The following is a 22591-nucleotide window of genomic DNA, read 5'->3' on the forward strand; positions in this document are numbered from 1 at the left end:
CGGAGTTGCAATCTACTGCAGAGATAGCCTGCAGAGTTCTGTCTTACTATCCAGGTCTGTGCCCAAACAATTTGAGCTTTTTTTTACTTTTAAAAATCCACCTTTCCAGAAACAAGTCTCTCACCATTGCCGCTTGCTATAGACCACCTTCTGCCACTAGCTGTGCCCTGGACACCATATGTGAATTGATTGTCCCCCATCTATCTTCAGAGCTCGTGCTGTTAGGTGACCTAAACTGGGACATGCTTAACATCCCGGCCATCCTACAATCTAAGCTTGATGCCCTCAATCTTACACAAATTATCAATGAACCTACAAGGTACCCCAAATCCGTAAACATGGGCACCCTCATAGATATCATCCTAACCAACCTGCCCTCCAAATACACCTCTGCTGTCTTCAACCAGGATCTCAGCGATCACTGCCTCATTGCCTGGGTCCGTAATGGGTCTGCGGTCAAACGACCACCCCTCATCACTGTCAAACGCTCCCTAAAACACTTCAGCGAGCAGGTCTTTCTAATCGACCTGGCCCGGGTATCCTGGAAGGATATTGACCTCATTCCGTCAGTAGAGGATGCCTGGTTATTCTTTAAAAGTGCTTTCCTCACCATCTTAAATAAGCATGCCCCGTTCAAAAAATGTAGAACCAGGAACAGATAGCCCATTCTTCACTCCAGACCTGACTGCACTTGACCAGCACAAATACAACCTGTGGCGTACTGCATGAGCATCGAATAGCCCCCGCGATATACAACTTTTCAGGGAAGTTAGGATACAATATACACAGGCAGCTGGGAAAGCAAAGGCTAGCTTTTTCAAACAGATATTTGCATCCTGTAGCACAAACTCCAAAAAGTTCTGGGACACTGTAAAGTCCATGGAGAATAAGAGCACCTCCTCCCAGCTGCCCACTGCACTGAGGCTAGGATGCACTGTCATATCCGATAATTGAGAATTTCAATAAGCATTTCTCTACGGCTGGCTGGCCATGCTTTCCACCTGGCTACCCCTACCCCGGTCAACAGCAATGCACCCCCCACAGCAACTTGCCCAAGCCTCCCCCATTTCTCCTTCACCCAAATCCAGATAGCTGATGTTCTGAAAGAGCTTCAATCTTCTGGATCCCTACAAATCAGCCGGGCCAGACAATCTGTACCCTCTCTTTCTAAAATTATCAGCCGAAATTGTTGCAACCCCTATTACTAGCCTGTTCAACCTCTCTTTCGTATCGTCTGAGATCCCCAAAGATTGGAAAGCTGCTGCGGTGATCCCCCTCTTCAAAGGGGGAGACACTCTAGACCCAAACGATTACAGATCTATATCTATCCTACCCTGCCTTTCTAAGGTCTTCGAAAGCCAAGCTAACAAACAGATCACCGACCATTTCGAATCCCACCGTACCTTCTTCGCTATGCAATCTGATTTCCGAGCTGTTCATGGGTGCACCTCAGCCACGCTCAAGGTCCTAGAAGATATCATAACCGCCATCGATAAGAGACAATACTGTGCAGCTGTATTCATCAACCTGGCCAAAGCTTTCGACTCTGTCAATCACCACATTTTTATCGGCAGACTCAACAGCCTTGGTTTCTCAAATGACTGCCTTGCCTCGTTCACCAGCTACGTCTCAGACCGAGTTCAGTGTGTCAAATTGGAGGGCCTGTTGTCCGGACCTCTGACAGTCTCTATGGGGGTGCCACAGGGTTCAATCATCGGGCCAACTTTTCTCTGTATACATCAATGATGTCGCTCTTGCTGCTGGTGAATCTCTGATCCACCTCTATGCAGACGACACCATTCTGTATACCTCTGGCCCTTCTTTGGACACTGCGTTAACTAACCTCCAAATGAGCTTCAATGTCATAACTCTCCTTCCGTGGCCTCCAACTGCTCTTAAATGCAAGTAAAACTAAATGCATGCTCTTCAACCGATCGCTGCCCACACCTGCCTGCCCATCCAGCATCACTACTCTGGACTGTTCTGACTTAGAATATGTGGACAACTACAAATACCTAGGTGTCTGGTTAGACTGTAAGCTCGCCTTCCAGACTTACATTAAGCATCTGCAATCTAAAATTAAATCTAGAATCGGCTTCCTATTTCACAACAAAGCATCCTTCACTCATGTTGCCAAACATACCCTCGCAAAACTGACTATCCTACCGATCCTTGACTTCAGCGATGTCATTTACATAATAGCCTCCAACACTCTACCCAGCAAATTCGATGCAGTCTATCACAGTGCCATCCGTTTTGTCACCAAAGCCCCATATACTACCCACCACTGTGACCTGTATGCTCTCGTTGGCTGGCCCTCGCTTCATATTCGTCGCCAAACCCACTTGCTCCAGGTCATCTATAAGTCTTTGCTAGGTAAAGCCCCGCCTTATCTCAGCTCACTGGTCACCATAGCAGCACCCACCCGTAGCACGTGCCCCAGCAGGTATTTTTTACTGGTCACCCCCAAAGCCAATTCCTCCTTTGGCTGCCTTTCCTTCCAGTTCTCTGCTGCCAACGACTGGAACGAACTGCAAAAATCACTGAAGCTGGAGACTCACATCTCCCTCACTAACTTTAAGCACCAGCTGTCAGAGCAGATGACAGATCACTGCACCTGTACATAGCCCATCTGTAAATAGCCCATCCAACTACCTCATCCCCATACTGTTATTTATTTTATTTATTTTGCTCCTTTGCACCCCATTATCTCTACTTGCACACTCATCATCTGCACATCTATCACGCCAGTGTTTAATTGCTATATTGTAATAATTTCACCAATATGGCCTATTTAATGCCTTACCTCCCTTATCCTACCTTATTTGCACACACTGTATATAGACCTTTTCTATTTTATTATTGACTGTATGTTTGTTTATTCCATGTGTAACTCTGTGTTGTTGTTTTTGTTGCACTGCTTTGCTTTATCTTGGCCAGGTCGCAGTTGTAAATGAGAATTTGTTCTCAACTAGCCTACCTGGTTAAATAAAGGTGAAATAAATACATAAATAAAAAATGAATGTCATCGTTCAGCCACGATTTGGTGAAACATAAGATATTACAGTTTTTAATGTTCCGTTGATAGGATATACATGATCGTTGTTTGTCTATTTTATTATCCATTGATTTTACGTTGGTTAATAGGACCAATGGTAAAGGGAGATTACCCACTCGCCGTCAGATCCTTACAAGGCACCCAGACCTTCGTTCCTGATATCGCCGTCTCTTTCTCCTGCGAATGACAGGGTTGAGGGCCTTGTTGGGATCGTAAAATGGCAGCCATCTCCTCCGGCACCATTAAGGCATATGGACTAACAGGTTATCGAGTGAACAACTCAATTATCACAACACATAGGTTGTAATATGGTATTTTTTCCCTGGCTTGGCTTCCCCAGTGATTTTACTATCGCACCACTATTGTGTATGTCTGTGTGTGAGAGATTGTGAAATTGATTTGTTTTCAAAATACAACCTTAATTTTGCTACAGAAATGTGTCTTTTTGATGATTCTTATTTTTTTTAATTCCCAGACAGCATACCTACAGAAACCGGCCAAAAGCATTAGGCTGGTGGAAACAAAAGCAATTGAATTATGATTTATGTAAGCAGATTGAGTTGGATGAACATAACATTTTTTACATTTTAGTCATTTAGTCATTTAGCAGACGCTCTTATCCAGAGCGACTTACAGTAGTGAACGCATACATTTCATACATTTTTTTCTGTGCTGCCCCCCGTGGGAATTGAACCCACAACCCTGGCGTTGCAAACACCATGCTCTACCAACTGAGCTACAGGGACGGCCCTGGTAAGTCAAATAGTCAAATAGCTAGAGCTGTCACGCCCTGACCATAGAGAGCTCTTATTTTCTATGGTAGAGTAGGTCAGGGCGTGACTGGGGGGGGGGGGTTATCTAGTTTATTTAGTTCAATGTTGTTTGGTTTTACATTCTGTTTTTCTATGTTTTTTTTTGTTGATGATCCCTAATTAGAGGCAGCTGGTCATCGTTGTCTCTAATTGGGGATCATATTTAAGTAGTTGTTTTTCTCACCTGTGTTTGTGGGAGATTATTTTGAGTTAGTGCATGTTGCACCTCTTTCGTCACGGTTTGTGTTTTGTTTGTAGTTTATGGTTTGTTTTGCAAAGTTTCACATTAAAATAAAAGATGTGGAACGATACCCACGCTGCGGTTTAGTCTCCTTCCTACGACGATCGTGACAAGAGCTGACAGAATTTCTTCACTTTGAAAGGTTTTTTGATTCAGTTGCATTTGATAAACATGAATACATTTAGTTAATATAACACAATCATTTTGAATTATTATTTCTAAATTCAATACTGTTTCAATAACAAGTAAATCTGTAATAATAATTTCATGTAAAAATAACCTGTTTCCATTAGGTGTAACTACTATCCAAAATTGAATTAAGTTGATCCAAATACTTTGTGTGTGGGGGTATAGTACGTGTGTGTGTGCGTGTGTACGTGCACACTGGCTTGAGTGCGTAAATCACAAGTTAAAGAATCTGTACACAACCTCCAACCAACATATCTGGGTCCTTTCTGCTCCAAATGTTTCATCATGGATTCCAACTAAACTATTCATGTGTTTATTTGGGTTTGGGTTTGAGTTTGTGTTTGTCTCAGGTTTCCTCTCTTCTCCTTTCTCCTGCACGAACAAGAGAAACCTTGATCAAATATCTGTTGTATAATTCACTGGGTACAAACATCCTAGCTTGCTTGGTACTGTAGTTGGCAAGGAACACAGAAATATGAATCATACCCAACACTGTATGTTTGTGTGTGCGTATGATGTGTGTCTGTATCAGTGTGTGTGTATGAAATATGATGTGTGTCTGTATGTGTGATTTTATATTAGTGTCCATAGCACTGTGCCATTGGTGTGCATAGCCCAGTGAGCACTCTCAGGTCATCGTGCTGTGACTCGCACAGTGCTACACTGCTGATGAGAATCCTAATGAATCCCCAAGCTGAGTTCTGATTACGAGAGCATGAGACCAGGGTCCCTTGTTAGCTTGATAGCTAGCATCCATCCACGGCACTCAGCTGAGCATGAACTCTCATATTACACGGCCTATACATATTCATGACTTCAGGCAATACTTGGAGCCAGGTTTTAGTGGGCCTGGTCAGGTTTTTGTTATACTCTCAAGCTGATCCCAGACCAGCATTGGGCTATGGTCCCAAGGGTACTTGAGTGTGAGTTGAACTGATTCAGGACTTGCTCTTAGTAATGTTTGCTTATTTAAGCTGACATTATGGAAGCTATACTGTACACTCTTTAAAAACATTTTTACATCTACCTAAAAGGGTTCTTTGGCTGTCCCCATAGGACAACCCTTTTGGTTCCTTTTGGGTTCCATGTAGAACCCTTTCCACAGCCAAAGAACCCTTTTGAAACCCTTTTATTAAGAATGTAGGGAGGACTATATCACATTTATTGAAAATAATTTAGCCTGTCTTCAGTGCCAAAATTGTGATGTCATTATCATGATTTGATGTCTCTACTGTATTTCAGACTGCAAATCCCACAAGCCCCCGTGGACCCCAGCTGGTCATGACATCATACACAACTCAGGAATGTGCCAGACTAACTCCCCAAATTCTCCATGAAGTTGGGGAGTTAACATATTACACTGATGGATGGCAGTGTGTGTGTGTGTGTGTGTGTGTGTGTGTGTGTGTGTGTGTGTGTGTGTGTGTGTGTGTGTGTGTGTGTGTGTGTGTGTGTGTGTGTGTGTGTGTGTGTGTGTGTGTGTGTGTGTGTCAGGGTTGTGCTCAAATCAGAATTTTGGAATTGACTCCCATTCAATTCATGAGTTGAAATTCGAATTGAATTGGCCATACCTCACAGGATTTAGAATATGATTTGGAGTTTGAGTGACAGGAAGTAGAATTTAATTCAGTGTAATTCAAAGAAATTCCACTGTCATAGAAAATTTGAGTTTCATTTAATCTGATAGGTCACACTTCCAGTTACAAGGAATATATTTGTTTTATCTGGAAACAAGTATTTTGGGTCAACTTGAGGGTTAAACCATTGCATTCAGGGAAATGTAGTATTTCCCCCATATTGAATGAATATTTGCATACAGGTTTTGTTTTCCTTGATCATTCATTTTAAGTTTGCCCTGAAAATCTATTGTTTCATAAATATTTTATATACATGTACATAATGACATATTTGATGTTTTAGGTACAAGATGCATATTTGTATAGACTACACTGAATTCAATTATATTTCCTTTCATTCAAATTTGAATTGCAATTCTGTATCCTGTTTACTACTTAAACTCAAATTCAATTCAAATTCAAGAATTTAAATTGGAATTTGAGGCATTCTCAATTCAATTCTGAATTAAGCACAACCCTGGTGTGTGTGTGTGTGTGTGTGTGTGTGTGTGTGTGTGTGTGTGTGTGTGTGTGTGTGTGTGTGTATGTGTGTGTGTGTGTGTGTGTGTGTGTGTGTGTGTGTGTGTGTGTGTGTGTGTGTGTGTGCATCCATGTGTGCATGCATATGCCTGTCCGTCCATCAGGCGGTCAGTCAGCCGATTCGTCTGTCAATCCCTTCTTCTGTCCATCTGTCCATCCATCTGTCTGTCCTTTTCTTGGCTAGTCTGTGCAACAGAGTGCAGCTCAGCTTTCAGGTGCTTCTGAGCTGAAGGACCTCTGTGCTCCGTCTCCATCTCAGTTCATATAACAGCTGAACCCAGGCCAGACAGCCAATCTTTCACACAGGTCACATGTACAGTGCCTTCGGAAAGTATTCACACCCCTTGACTTTTTACACATTTTGTTGTGTTACAGCCTGCAGTTAAAATGGGTTAAATTTTCTTGTCACTGGCCAACACACAATACCCCATAATGTCAAAGTGGAATTATGTTCAAAATATTTACAAATTAATTTAAAAACGAAAAGCTGAAATGTCTCTAGTCAATAAGTATTCAACCCTTTTCTTATGGCTAGCCTAAATAAGTTCAGGACGAAACATTTGCTTAACAAGTCACATAATAAGTTGCATGGACTCATTCTGTGTGCAATAATAGTGTTTAATGTTATTTTTCAATGAATACCTAATCTCTGTGCCCCACACATACAATTATCTGTAAGGTCCCTCGGTCCAGTAGTGAATATCAAACACAGAGTCAACCACAAAGACCAGGGAGGTTTTCCAATGCCTCGCAAAGAAGGGCACCTATTGGTGGATAAAAAATTGAATTGACTATCCATTTGAGCATGATGAAGTTATTAATTACACTTTGGATGGTGTATCAATACACCCAGTCACTACAAAGATACAGGGATTTTCCCATGAGGTCAATGGTGACTTTAAAACAGTCAGTTTGATGGCTGTGATAGCAGAAAACTGAGGATGGATCAACAGCATTGTAGTTGGCCAACAATACTAACCTAATTGGCAGAGGGAAAAGAAGGAAGCTTGTACAGAATACAAATATTCCAAAACATGCTGTTTGCAGCAAGGCACTAAAGCAACACTGCAAAAAATGTGGCAAAGCAATTAACTTTTTATGTTTGGGGCAAATCCAATACAACACATTAATGAGTAGTATTCTCCATATTTTCAAGCATAGTGGTGGCTGCATCAGGTTATGGGTATGCTTATATTCGTTAGGGACTGGGGCGTTTTTCCGGATAAAAAAAAAAACGGAATGGAGCTAAGCACAGGCAAAATCTTGTTCAGTTTGCTTTCCACCAGACAATGGGAGATTAATTCACCTTTCAGCAGGACAATAGCCTAAAACACAAGGCCAAATCTACACTGGAGTTGCTTACCAAGAAGATAGTGAATGTTGCTGAGTGGCCGAGTTACAGTTTTGACTTAAATCTACTTGAAAATCTATGGCAATACTTGAAAATGGTTGTCTAGCTATGATCAACACCAATTTGACAGAGCTTGAAAAACCTTTAAAAGAATAATGGGCCAACGTTGCACAATCCAAGTGCACTATCCGGGTATGGATAGACTCACAGCTGTATTCACTGCCAAAGGTGCTTCTACAAAGTATTGACTCAGAAGTGTGAATGCGTATTTCTGTATTTCATTTGCAATAAATTAGCTAACATTTCTGAAAACGTTTTCACTTTGCCATTATGGTGTATGTGTGTAGATGAATACAAACATTCAGTCTGTAACACAACATCTGGAATAAGTCAAGGGGTATGAATTATTTCTGATAGCACTGTAACAAAGAAAACTGAAACAGGGCCAGCCAACAAGTCATAGGATGTAAAAAATTTAAAAAAACAATGAGACAATCAAGAGTTTCTCTACTCTCCTCTCTACACAGCTCAATTCAGGGGAGGAATGAGGCAAGATGTTGTCATGGTGTGTTGTTGTGTTGGGTAAATTATGTTAGAGAAGTTGTCGTAAGGCTGAATAAGGCTTGCTAGGTATTAAAGTTTCATAGAGACTGGAGAGTAGGTCGAGACTAGAGAAAGGCTTTTTGCCCTGGTTTAGAAATGCATTCCAGCGTCAGCAAAGAAGACTGAATTATGAAGAGAGGGAGAGTAGCTTTCACTGCTTTCTCTATGGCAGGAGGAGGGATTTGTGTAAGAGGGAGAGAGAGCAAACTAGAGAAAGAAGTAAAAGAGAAAAAGAGACAATGAAATCAGTAAGAGCCATACTATGTCTACCTCATATACAAGCAAGTCTGCTACATACAGTTTAAGTCAGAATTGTACATACACCTTAGCCAAATACATTTCAACTCAGTTTTTCACAATTCCTGACATTTAATCCGAGTAAAAATTCCCTGTCTTAGGTCAGTTAGGATCACCAATTTATTTTAAGAATGTGAAATGTCAGAATAATAGTAAAGAGAATTGTTTATTTCAGCTTCCATCACATTCCCAATGGGTCAGAAGTTTACATACACTCAATTAGTATATGGTAGCATTGCCTTAAAATTGTTTAACTTGGGTCAAAAATGTTGGGTAGCCTTCCACAAGCTTCCCACAATAAGTTGGGTGAATTTTGACCCATTTCTCCTGACAGAGCTTGTGAAACTGAGTCAGATTTGTAGGCCTCCTTGCTTGCACACGCTTTTTCAGTTCTGCCCACAAATTTTCTATGGGGTTGAGGTAAGGGCTTTGTGATGGCACTCCAATACCTTGACTTTATTGTCCTGAAGACATTTTGCCACAACTTTGGAAGTCTGTTTGGGGTCATTGTCCATTTGGAAGACCCATTTGCAACCAAGCGTTAACTTCCTGACTGATGTCTTGAGACGTTGCTTCAATATATCCACATCATTTTCCTGCCTCATTTTCATTTTTCCTGCCTCATTTTCCTGCCTCAAGTGCACCAGTCCCTCCTGCAGCAAAGTACCATCATAACATGATGCTGCCACCCCCATGCTTCATGGTTGGGATGGTGTTCTTCAGCTTGCAGGCCTCCCCCTTTTTCCTCCAAACATAATGGTCATTATGGCCAAACAGTTCTATTTTTATTTCATCAGACCAGAGAACATTTCTCCAAAAAGTATGATCTTTGTCCCCATGTGCAGTTGCAAATTGTAGTCTGGCTTTTTTATGGCGGTTTTGGAGCAGTGGCTTCTTCCTTGCTGAGCGGCCTTTCAGGTTATGTCGATATAGGACTCCTTTTACTGTGGATATAGATACTTTTGTACCTGTCTCCTCCACCATATTCACAAGGTCCTTTGCTGTTGTTCTGAGATTGATTTGCACTTTTTGCACCAAAGTACATTCGTTTCTAGGAGACAGAACGCTTCTCCTTCCAGAGCGGTGTGACGGCTGCGTGGTACCATGGTGTTTATACTTGAGTACTATTGTATGTACAGATGAACGTGGTACCTTCAGGCGTTTGGAAATTGCTCCCAAGGATGAACCAGACTTGTGGAGGTCTAACATTTTTTTTTCTGATTTCTTTTGATTTTCCCATCATGTCATGCAAAGAGGCACTGAGTTTGAAGATAGGCCTTGAGATACATCCACAGGTACACCTCCAATTGACTCAAATGATGTAAATTAGCCTATCAGAAGCTTCTAAAGCCATGACATAATTTTCTGGAATTTTCTAAGCTGTTTAAAGGCACAGTTAACTTAGTGTATGTAAACTTCTGACCCACTGGAATTGTGATACAGTGAATTATAAGTGAAATAATCTGTCTGTAAACAATTGTTGGAAAAATTACTTGTGTCATGCACAAAGTAGATGTCCTAACCAACTTGCCAAAACTATTGTTTGCTAACAAGAAATTTGAGGAGTGGTTGAAAAACAAGTTTTAATGACTCCAACCAAAGCATACGTAAACTTCCTACTTCAACTGTAAAGTTCAGTACCCTCTTAGCAAAGAAGCAGAAAAGGGCATAATTCCCATCCATCGGGCCCTGGTTGAAAATGGGGCTTTGAACCCATGCCCAAATTCTCCCTGTAACACCCCTATTTTACCTGTCAGGAAGCCATCTGGTGAATATCGTTTTGTGCAAGATCTTAGAATAGGTAATTCGCTGGTGTTTTGCTGCCTCAATATGGAGTTGCATGTGCATTAGATCAAATTCGAGATTTGGCTATTAAAGATGAGAAATGGGAAATGCTACTAGAGACGCCTTGGTTGCTCTGAATGAGGAAGTGAAATCACTCCGCAAGGTGGCCCTGCAAAACAGGGAGGCACTTGACTACTTATTGGCTGGTTAAGGGGGTGCTTGTGCTCTCATTGGTGACGAATGCTGCACTTTTGTCCCAGATGTGTCATCAAATGTGACTGATCTTGCTAACTACATTGCCACTGTTGCAAAGTCTCATTCTGGAGAATCAGAGTGGGTGTTTACAGGTTGGCTGAAAGGCCTCTTTGGAGCTTGGGGCTCCCAGATAGCTCAGTGGGTGATAACTGGAATCTTTTGTTTAATGTGTTTGATCATTTTGCTTTCTTGTTGTAAGGCCATTTGTACTTCCCTGGCAACTCGAGTCTCAGAAATGATCATGTTCAATGCTACTAAAGAAGATGATACTGATAACCTGCTGTCTGTCCAGGAACTCCCCTTCCCCCCTATAATGGATGATAATATGCAATAATGAGTTAGTATCCATGTTTGATTAAGTAACTGAAGGTTTTAAGTTAGGTTGTTAAATGACAGCAACCTTATAATGTAAAGGGTAATGGAAAAAGGATCAAATATGAAGATGGATTTTTGTCTATTGTTATGCCTATTGTATGCAAGAATCAGTATTTACTAAATGTACTCCTGATGCTAAAAAGTGCAATTCATTTTGTTATGGCATATGTTGATAAAAGGAGGGAACTACATGGAACACATTGTTTCTTGTTATTATGTTCTGTGACTTTGCTCTCAGGAACAGACTGATAGAAGAACAGAAATAAGGGAACACATTGTTACTTTGGCCCAGCGCCTACTAACTATGTGTGCAAGGTCATGATCAGCCTATTGCAACCTGAGAGCAGAGATGCCCTGACAGACGTGATAATAAAGATAGGTTAATTCAACTTTGACTTGGAGTCCTTAGTGGTAATTACCTCGACAGGTTCATTAAACATCCTGTGTCGTGTGCTTGTTCTATTACCAGGTACTGCAGGAATGTCTACTAATGGCATGCCCATCTTTTTGTGAGAAATCACACTGGTCACTCAAAACATTTGTAAAGTATAAACAGCACTCACTTAAGATTAGTGACTGCAAAAATACTTTAATGATCAGTTAATTGTTTATTAATGTGGAAGTAATGATTAATTTATAAACACAATTTATAAATGCCTTATTTAATGGTTTGTTGTGGCCCCTTTAAATAAAGTGTTACCCATTCTAGTTGTGAATGAATAAATACATATATTAGACAAAGTAGAAAGTCACTGAATAAATGCCTTGAAGATAACCATTGACTTATATAATACTTATAACAGCCTAACTCCATATTTCAAATTAGTGCATTTCAAGAGTTCCTCCCTGCCCACTTAGCTAAGTGTTTAAATATTAAGCAACATATAATTAAAGGGAAACTGTCTCCTAGAAGCAACTTATCTGGTTATAAATGGCCTATGTGGCATCGATATGAGTCAGAAACATTAACTATAGTCTTAAAATTGACTACAAAGTGCAAATAGTATAATTTTGGTTATAAAGTCAGCCTTATCCAAAACGAGATATGGAAGTGAGTGTGTCACGACGGGTATGGATGGGTTGTGTATGGATTATTTACATGCCCACTTTTGCAAATGATGTCCAATTGCCCAGAGAGAAGTTGTGGTCCGCCCCCAGCTGCCATGTGTTGTGGACATGCTGTCAAGTCTGCAACACACACACACTTGCTCAGCATTAGAGTAAAAACTGGCTTTCATAAAGTTGGTGCGAACTTCTAATGCATTCAACAATACTGCGCAAGATGGTAAGGAATGGATTACATACAACAAACGTACAACATGATGGCTGTGACTGGTGTGTGGAGAGTAGCTATCTAGCTAGCTGGCTATTATACTGTGATACTGTGATGTAACAAGCTAAATACGTAGCCTCTACCTAATGTGTAACGTAATGTAATGTCATAGAAAGGAAGATTTGCATAGCTGACATTGACAATAAGGTTCGATAGGAGAGTTAGCCAGCTTGCTATCGATAATGTAAGCATCTCAATCACGTCGTGTGAAGGGAACAATGGGTTAACTGCCTTGCTCAGGGGCAGAACGACAGATTTTTACCTTGTCAGCTCGGGGATTCGATCTAGCAACCTTTCGGTTACTGGCCCAAGGAGTTCCCATAGGTTGTTTGGTAACCCGTTACAAAAACAAAAGAGAACAGTAGCTATCTAGACAATTAATTTAAAATCAGACAAAGATATTGATAACTAAGTTAGGTAGCTAGCTACTTTTATGAGAACAGGCATGTTGTTTGGTTTAGTACTTGCTATCGATAACTCAGGCCCTGGGGGCATTCTGCCTTTACTGTAATGGAACTGGGACTCAAGATCAAGAACAAGGTTAGAACTAGCTAGCTAGCATTCAGGGTCTTCGTCTGCAACTAGTGCTAAAACAACATGCCTGTTCTCATAAAAGTCTATTGTGTATTTTCTAGGGCAAAAATAAATGAAGGATAGTACTTGTCTAGTCTGAGTACCAGTCTTTTAGGTAACATGCTACAAATACATGTCAACAAGCATTCAGCAATGTCAAATTACACAGCAGGTTTCATAGTAACAGTGACAGCGTCACTGAGCTTAATCTATTCTGTACTTACAGTCACTCTATTAGTATAATTACTTGCAGATTATAGAAGTTATTTTTCTCGCGATATGTTTACTGACTGATATTTTATTTCATTCACAGGCTACTTAGAAACCAGCTAGATTTGTTGTTCAGCAGTGCTGTGTCAGCAAGACAAATAAGCTGATCGTGGTCTACAGGAAACGGGCCGAGCACGCCCCCATCCACATTGACAGGGCTGTAGTGGAGCGGGTCGAGAGCTACATGTTCCTCTGTGTCCACATCACTAAGGAATTAACATGGTCCACACACACCAACACAGTCGTGAAGAAGGTACAATGCATCTTCCCTCTCAGAAGGCTGAAAAGATTTGGCGTGGGCTCTCAGATCCTCAAAAAGTTATATGCTGCCCCATTGAGAGCATGTTGACTAGCTGCATCACCGCTTTGTATGGCAACTGATTGGCATCCAACCGCAAGGCTCTGCTGAGGGTAATGCGAACAGCCCAGTAACTCACTGGGGCCGAGCTCCCTGCTATCCAGGACCTCTATACCAGGTGGTGTCAGAGGAAGGCCCTAAAAATTGTCAGTCCAGCCACCTAATTCATAGACCGCTCCCGAGTAGCGCAGCGGTCTAAGGCACTGCATCTCAGTCCAAGAGGTGTCACTACAGTCTCAAATCCAGGCTGTTTCACATCAGGCCGTAATTGGGAGTCCCATAGGGCGGTGCACAATTGGCTCACCATCGTCCGGGTTTGGCCGGGGCAGGCCCTCATTGTAAATAAGAATTTTTTCTTAACTGACTTGCCTAGTTAAATAAAGGTTAAATCATTTTTTTAAATAACAATTATCTCTCTAACAACACGGCAAGCGGTACCGATGCACCAAGTCTGGAACCAACAGGTACAATTATCTCGTACCACCGCACATCAACTCGGCACTGGTACCATGTGTGTATAGACAAGTTAAAGTTACTCATTGTGTATTTATTCCATAAGTAACCATTTCACTATTAGTCTACACCTGTTGTTTACAAAGCATGTGAGAAATAAGATTATATTCGATTTGGATTTGATTTGCCCTCTCAAGCTTTATTATAGTATGTCGAATGTACAGTCTATGATCTGTGATTATTCTTCGGCACAACTTTCACCAGGGTGGCACCTCTCATCTTCCCAATATGGGTCTAAGGAGACAACCCAGAGCTGTTCTGGCACTTCATCCAGCCATGGTATGTGGGAGTTATCTTGGGACACGACCATCATACTTTCGGTAGGAATAGGTTATTTCATTGGTATCATTTGAGTAGTAACACAGAAAGGGGAGAAAAAGGTCGCTGTTGATGGAGAACACTTCCCATTCCCCTCCCAGGCCACCAAATCAGAGGCTGTCATCACCGTCTTCATCTTCATTCCATTCTCGATTGGGGGTTTTCGACATACTACAGTGTGGGACAGCACCCAGTACTTCATACAGAGACCTCTGTACATCAGACGGCACAACTCCGGCCGCTGTAAATTCCTCACCGTAGTATATTCCAGCAATTGTCACTGCTTTGTCCATCTTTGTTGAAATTCAGGGTCTTCTTCACACGAGGGGACAGCTGCTGTGCAGTGAAGATGTTCCAGGACCACCCATGCACAGTCCACCATCCACCTCAGGATCATTCAAATGCCAGGCATAATAACATGCACAGGTATATCCCGTTTGTAGGGGAATGGAGGGACAAACTCTCAGCAGTGCATGCAACAGTCAGATTCATCTTGCACATCAGATCTCTTCCCAGGATGTTTACAGGGCAGGTGGAGTACATAAATGAATGTTTCCAACTTCCATCTTCCCATGTAACATGTTGGGGGTAAGTGAGGCATTCTTCAGAGGTTAATTCCTGATACTCCATCAGCGTGGAGGGATTTTCTAGAGGGAGTGACCTTCAAGGCAGATTGTTTCAACACTGAAATAGCAGCCCCAGTTTCTACTAGGAATGGAATCTTCTGGCCAAGTATTTGAATTTCTATCAGGGGATTTTCATCGAAAATGTGGGAAGTTTCAACATCATGCTTCTTGTGGTTCTTTAACATCGGAGTCTTCTTCTGTTTCCACCTCTTCCTATGTTCTTTGCCCACCAAAGGGATTTCCAACCCTTACATGTTGAAAGAATACACCCCACCACCACCATTCAATTCAATAATAACTAAAGACGATAAAAAGTCATAGATATGTCTTGTATAATTTGAATGTGGAGTGCAAAGTCTTTACCAGTTCAGGCATCTGTATCAAACTCTCTTTTAGTCAGGGGACTCTATGACAAACCATCCCTCCTGTCCTCTATCTGTAGAAAAACAAGATAGAATTGATACACTCAGCACTGATTACATTATCAATGGTAGTTCGGTGGATTCCAGGACAAACAGGTGATATTATTTTGACCTATGACCAGATCAAATGTGACCAACCTGAAGTGGGACTGGTGCTTGGCCACATACTGCCTCAGCGTTCTGGGAGGGGGGGGATAACTGTACTCTAGTTTGGAGCGCACACAGTGATGTGGGCTGGTGTGGCTAAAATGCCAGGGCTGAATTTTGTCTCAGCACGTCCCTGCCTGTCACTGCTGCAAAATTCTCACCCTCATATTTTTGTCAACGATCTACACAACATACTTAGTAATGTCAAAGTGAAAGAAAAATTCTAACATTCGTTCAAAAAGGTCCAGGTATTTTTGAAGATTTTCCTTGCAGGTGAAGATAGCCTTTTGGAACATTGGAGTACATACCTGGACCTTTTTGAACAAATGTTAGAATTTTTCTTTCACTTTGACATTACTAAGTATGTTGTGTAGATCATTGACAAAAAAATGACAATTAAATCCATTTTAATCCCACCTTGTAACGCAACAAAATGTGGAGAAAGTCAAGGGGTGTGTATACTTTCTGAAAGCACTGTAGTAGCAGATCGGGCTGTTGCGGAGACAGTATTACCACCATATCAGCGGTCACGAGTCATGAAGGCAGTCAAATTCCACGTGACCATTTAGTCATGGTAATAAGGCTTCTCCAAGCGTTGATGCTGCTGCTGGTCATTAGTAGCCTACCAAACTTGCTAACTGCCTGGTACTCAGCACTCTATTGTCCCTCTAATCACTCTGACATCAATGCAAACGGAATTGAAAATCTAATCAAACACTTCATGAGAGCCCATGAGCTCATGTTGCGCAACATTTTTATAGGCTATGCAATTGTGCGAGAAAACAGAGTGATGGCCTCTACCAAAAATAGGATGATCCCATCAGCTTTCTATAGGCTAAGCCTACTATATTTATTTCTCAACGTTCCTAATATTAAGCACATTGCTTATATTTACAACAGGAGTATAGCCTACAGTACCTGGCTGGAATGAAAACGAACCATGGGAAAAGCTTCCTCCTTTCGCTCTTTAAGTGCATAGATGACATGTATTTTCCCCCTGCCCCTGTTTCTATACAGGTGCATGATAATGGTCCATTCTAAATCAAAACAAATTTAGCACATATATTATTTAGTAAAAGTAAAGACAAGATTAAATCAAGAATAGTCTGATGGGTGACAATATTAGGCTATTCTAATCATAGTCGCACACCTCATGTAGCCTAGCCCATAGGCCTATTTGTTTTGATAAGGTTTGTATCACAACTAAAGTGACCAAATAACTTTTTTAAATTAAGCACATTAATCCGCTTTACAAGGGGTGTAGAGCCTAACTGGCATACATAAGCAGTGTGTGACTTTCAAGTTTGGGGAAGATAATTTTCACCATAAAATGCACCTTTATAATAAAAGCATTACATGCATAATTGCATTTGTGATCACTTTTGATAATGGTGTTTTCCACTAATGGAACAGTCGGGCTTTTAGCCTACTACCCTTTGAGCATTGCTGCGCTTATAATGTGAAGAAATAGCCTAATAGTTTATCAACATTTTAAGCTAAATGTTCTGATCTGTTGCGTCAGCCACATTGAGTAAAACAAGTTTTTTTGATGCTAGTGGTTGTATTCATTTAGGATCTATCGCATCCCACAGTTGTCCCAGAGAGGGAGAGGTGATTCGGAGTGCAGGGAGAAGGGCACAACGGACACTGGCCGCAAAAAGGGTGCATTGCAGCCACACAAAGGGGATGCCACCATGAAATTCTAGGCATTATCAAGTGCTTGTCAAATTGTGAATAAGTGACTGATGTTGTGTGTACAGCCTGCGCAAAAAAACAAAGCAGAGCTCATGCCTTTCAAGCAACTTTTTTTCGAATCATCATTAGTCTCATCATGCAGCCTTACAATGTATTAACAATGAAAACATATAGAACACCTAAAGTTACATTAACAACTCTAAATGAAGCATATAGGAATACCTATTTATTTGTTAACGCTCAACACAGAATAGCCGCATGTGGAATAATGTGGAAAAATAGCGCTGAAGGAGATGACTGCCGTTTTACGATCCCCTAACCAATTGTGCTATTGTGTATGTTTTTTCACATTATTTGTAACTTATTTTCTACATAATGTTTCTGCCACTGTGTCTTATGACCAAAAAGAGCTTCTTGATATCAGGGCAGCGATTACTCACCCCGTACTGGAGGAATTCTTAATCTTCATTCGCAGGAGGAAAAGGCGGAGATATCGTGGACGACGGTCCGGGTGCCTTGTAAGGATCCGTTGCTGAGATGGTAATCTACCTTTACCATCAGTCCTATTAGCCAACGTACAATAAATCAATAATAAAATAGACAAACTATGAGCATGTATATCCTACCAACGGGACAATAAAAGCTGTAATATCTAATGTTTCACCGAGTTGTGGCTGAATGATGAGATGATTAACATACAGCTGGCTGGGTTTAAGCTTTTTCGGTAGGCTAGAACAGCGGCCTCTGGTAAGACAAGGGGCGGCATATGTATATTTGTAAACAACAGCTGGTGCAAGAAATCTAAGGAAGTCTCGAGGTTTTGCTCACCTGAGGACGAGTATCTCATGATAAGCTATAGACAACACTATTTACCAAGAGAGTTTACATCTATATTTTTCGTAGATGTCTAAATATCACTGCAGATTGATGCTGGCACTAAGACAGCACTCATTGAGCTGTATAGAGCCATAAGCAAACAGGAAAACGTTCATCCAGAGGCGGCGCTCCTACTGGCCGGGGACATTAATGAAGGGAAACTCAAATCCGTTTGACCTAATCTCTACCAGTATGTTAAATGTACAACCAGAGGGAAGGAAAAAAACTCTAGACCACTTTTACACCACACAGAGAGACGCGTACAAAGCTCTCCCTCACCCTCCATTTGGCAAATCTTACCATAATTCCATCCTCCTGATTCCTGCTTACATGCAAAAACTTAAGCAGAAAGCACCAGTGACTCAGTCAATAAGAAAGTGGTTAGATGAAGCAGATGCAAAGCTACAGGACGGTTTTGCTAGCATAGAATGGAATATGTTCCGGGAATCTTCCGATGGCAATGAAGAGTACACCACATCAGTCACTGGCTTCATCAATAAGGGCATTGATGACGTCATCCCCACAGTAACCATATGTACATACCCCAACCAGAAGCCATGGATTAAAGCTAACATCCGCACTGAGCTAAAGGGTAGAGCTGCCGCTTTCAAGGAGTGGGACTCTAACCTGGAAGCATATAAGAAATCCCGCTATACCCTCCGGCGAACAATCAACCAGGCAAAGCGTCATTACAGGACTAAGATTGAATTGTATTACAACTGCTACGACATTCGTCGGATGTGGCAGGGCTTACAAAGGGAAGCACAGCCGCATGCTGACCAGTGACACAAGCCTACCGACGAGCTAAATTACTTCTATGGTCGCGTCGAGGCAAGTGACACTGAAACATGCATGAGAGCACCAGCTGTTCTGGACGACTGTGTGGTCACGCTCTCCATAGCCGATGTGAGGAAGACCTTTAAACAGGTCAACATTCACAAGGCCGCAGGGTCAGACGGATTGCCAGGATGTGTACTCCGAGCATGCGCTGACCAACTGGCAAGTGTCTTAATTGACATTTTCAACCTATCCCTGACTGAGTCTGTAATAGATACATGTTTCAAGCAGACTACCATAGTCCCTGTGCCCAAGAACACTAAGGTAACCTGCCTAAATGACTACCGACCCATAGCACTCACGTCTGTAAGTGCTTTGAAAAGCTGGTCATGGCTCACATCAACACCATTATCCCAGGAACCCTAGACCCACTCCAATTTGCATACAGCCCCAACAGATCCACAGATGATTGAATCTCTATTGCACTCAACACTGCCCTTTCCCACATGGACAAAAGGAACACCTATGTGAGAATGCTATTCATTGACTACAGCTCAGCGTTCAACACCGTAGTGCCCTCAAAGATCATCACTAAGCTAAGGACACTGGGACTAAACACCTCCCTCTGCAACTGGATCTTGGACTTCCTGATGGGCCGCCCCCAGGTGGTAATGGTAGGGAACAACACATCCTTCACGCTGATCCTCAACACGGAGGCCCCTCAGGGTTGTGTGCTCAGTCCCCTCCTGTACTCCCTGTTCACTCATGACTGCATGGCCAGGCACGACTCCAACACCATCATCAAGTTTGTCATTGACACAACAGTGGTAGGCCTGATCACAGACAACAACGAGACAGCCTATAGGGAGGAGGTCAGAGACCTGGCCGTGTGGTGCCAGGACAAAAACATCTCCCTCAACGTGATCAAGACAAAAGAGATGATCGTGGACTACAGAAAAAGGAGGACCGAGCACGTCCCCATTCTCATCGACAGGGCTGTAGTGGAACAGGTTGAGAGCTTCAAGTTCTTTGGTGTCCACATCACCAACAAACTATCATGGTCCAAACACACTAAGACAGTTGTGAAGAGGGCATGACAAAGCCTATTCCCCCTCAGGAGACTGAAAAGATTTGGCATGGGTCCTCAGATCCTCAAAAGGTTCTACAGCTGCATCAACGAGAGGATCCTGACTGGTTGCATCACTGCCTGGTATGGCAATTGCTCGGCCTCTGACCACAAGGCACTACAGAGGGTAGTGCGTACGGCCCAGTACATCACTGGGGCTAAGCTGCCTGCCATCCAGGACCTCTACACCTTTACACGGGAGTGCCAAGTCTAGGTCCAAAAGCCTTCTTAACAGCTTATACCCCCAAGCCATAAGATTCATGAACAGCTAATCAAAGGGCTACCCAGACCCCTCTTTTATGCTTCTTCTACTCTCTGTTTATATAATCTATGCATAGTCACTTTAACTCTACCTACATGTACATATTACCTCAATTACCTCAAGTAATTGGTGCCCCCGCACATTGACTCTGTACCGATAACCCCTGTATAACCCCTTTTACTGCTGCTGTATCATTATTTGTTACTTTTATTTTAAATTGTAATTTTTTTATTTTCTATTTTTTACTTATTTTACACTTATTTATTAGTTTTTTTTCTTAAAACTTCTTAAAGCGTTGTCCTTAAAGTATTGTTGGCTTGTAAGTAAGCATTTCACTGTAAGGTCTACACCTGTTGTATTCGGCCCATGTGACAAATACAATTTGATGTGATTTGATTTGTGTGCACCACCCTCAAATCATTTGGTAAAAATATTCTTTCTATTTTATTCAGCTTTGTTCAATTGTATTCTTCATACTATAAAATAATGCCATGGAATTCTAAGCAAATCTTGTCTGCTAAACAAAGTAGTGTAGCCCACAGCCATTTGGCATAGCCAGATCAGGACCTAACATAAGGACAACTCAGAGTATGCTATTCTGTTCTTCTGAAATAGACTACATTTTATTCATATCATGCTTCTTTAGACCTGTCTAAAAGAAATAATGGATTTATTAGACTTTTGAAAATGTAGATGCTCCAAAGGTCTGCATCAGTGGCTTGTAGGCTATGTGCGGAAGCCAGGAGATGCTAAATGTGTTTATGTTAAATATTGTTCAAGTACTGACCCAAACAACATGCCTGTTCTCATAAAAATAGCTAGCTACCTAATTTACAAATCCAGATTAGTTTTCAATGTCTTTTTCCGAGTTGAAGGGGGGGGGGGGGTACCTATCAGCATTTTGTCTGTTGGTACATGTTAGTTGCCGTCCCTTTGTATGGTGTCCCATATTAATTATATTTATTTTATTTTATTTAACCTTTATTTAACTAGGCAAGTCAGTTAAACAGCTCCCTAACATGTTTGAAGAATACACAGCCCCCACCATTCAATTAAATTATAACAAAATATTATGAAAAGTAATAGATGTGTCTTGTATAATTTGAATGCCGAGTGTCTCTTCCAGTTCAGAAAATCTGTATCAACCTGTCTTTTAGTCAGGGCACTCCATGACAAATCATCCCTCCTGTCCTCGATCTGTAGAAAAACAAGATAGAGTTGATACACACAGTACTGATTACATTATCAATGGTTGTTGGGTGAATTCCAGGACAGACAAGAAGTGATAGTATTTTGACCTATGACCAGATCAAATGTAACCAACCTGAAGTGGGACTGGTGCCTGGCCACATACTGCCTCAGCGTTCTTCTCCTGATGTGCTGGGGGGTTCCCACGACATTGCTGAACAACAAATCCACCAGGTTTTCTAAGAAGCCTGTGAAATAAATAAAATATCATCACTCAGTAAACATATTGCGAGAAAAATAAATGCTCTCTTGTTTGGAGCGCACGCAGGAATGTGGGCTGGTGTGGCTAAAATGCCAGGGCTGAATTTTGTCCCAGTACGCCCCTGCCTGTCACTGCTGCAAAACTCTCACACTTATTTTTGTCACAACCTGTGAAAATAGCTATTCTTGAAGATTTTCCCTGCAGGTGTAGATAGCATTTTGGGACAGTGGAGCACATTTCTGGACCTTTTTGTATTTGGTGCCATTTTAAATGCAGACTCTCAGCTGGAAAACTCATTATGGATGTTGCCGCTATTATATTACCGGATTTATTCCAAAAAGGAGTAAACAGCCAGGCGGTTTTATGGTTATAAGCCTGTTACAGTAAAGTGTTATTGGGCTATAATATTAACAACCATCACCTCATAAATGTAATATGCTCCTAGATATTTCACACAAAAGACAAACCTACTCACACTTCCAGTATAATTCGACATTAATGTGAATTTACCCAAACTGTTAATGCTACAAATTCCACTTGACGCTGAGCAAGGTTGCATGTAACTGCTTTATCTTTGTGAAGAACGGTGTGACAACTACCTAGCTGGTGACAAAGAATCCCTGCCTTTGTTCTCGATTTCATCCGCTGTAACCTCCTGCCCCTCTCTCACACCTTTCTCCATCCCTTTCGGACTCCCTTTATTTGGTTTGTCTGCGCGTCGAG

At 41.6% G+C, this 22591-nt stretch overlaps 1 long non-coding RNA gene and 1 other non-coding gene across 3 annotated transcripts; both read right to left on the minus strand.

Moving 5' to 3' along the window:
* Positions 1-3731: 3731 nt before the first annotated feature.
* Positions 3732-3804, minus strand: trnaa-ugc (transfer RNA alanine (anticodon UGC)). The gene has a single exon. It is a non-coding gene; the product is annotated as a tRNA-Ala (tRNA).
* A 17580-nt stretch (positions 3805-21384) lies between these two features.
* Positions 21385-22542, minus strand: LOC106581347 (uncharacterized). Of its 2 annotated transcripts, none has more exons than XR_001323082.2 (3): positions 22468-22542; positions 21743-21854; positions 21385-21615 (listed from the first exon to the last, which is right to left on the minus strand). It is a non-coding gene; the product is annotated as an uncharacterized lncRNA (long non-coding RNA). The 2 variants fall into 2 exon arrangements; XR_001323081.2 differs by having other exon boundaries at positions 22379-22530.
* Positions 22543-22591: the final 49 nt, after the last annotated feature.

The sequence above is a fragment of the Salmo salar genome, chromosome ssa20 (assembly GCF_905237065.1).
Source record: "Salmo salar chromosome ssa20, Ssal_v3.1, whole genome shotgun sequence".
NCBI classification, from domain to species: domain Eukaryota; kingdom Metazoa; phylum Chordata; class Actinopteri; order Salmoniformes; family Salmonidae; genus Salmo; species Salmo salar.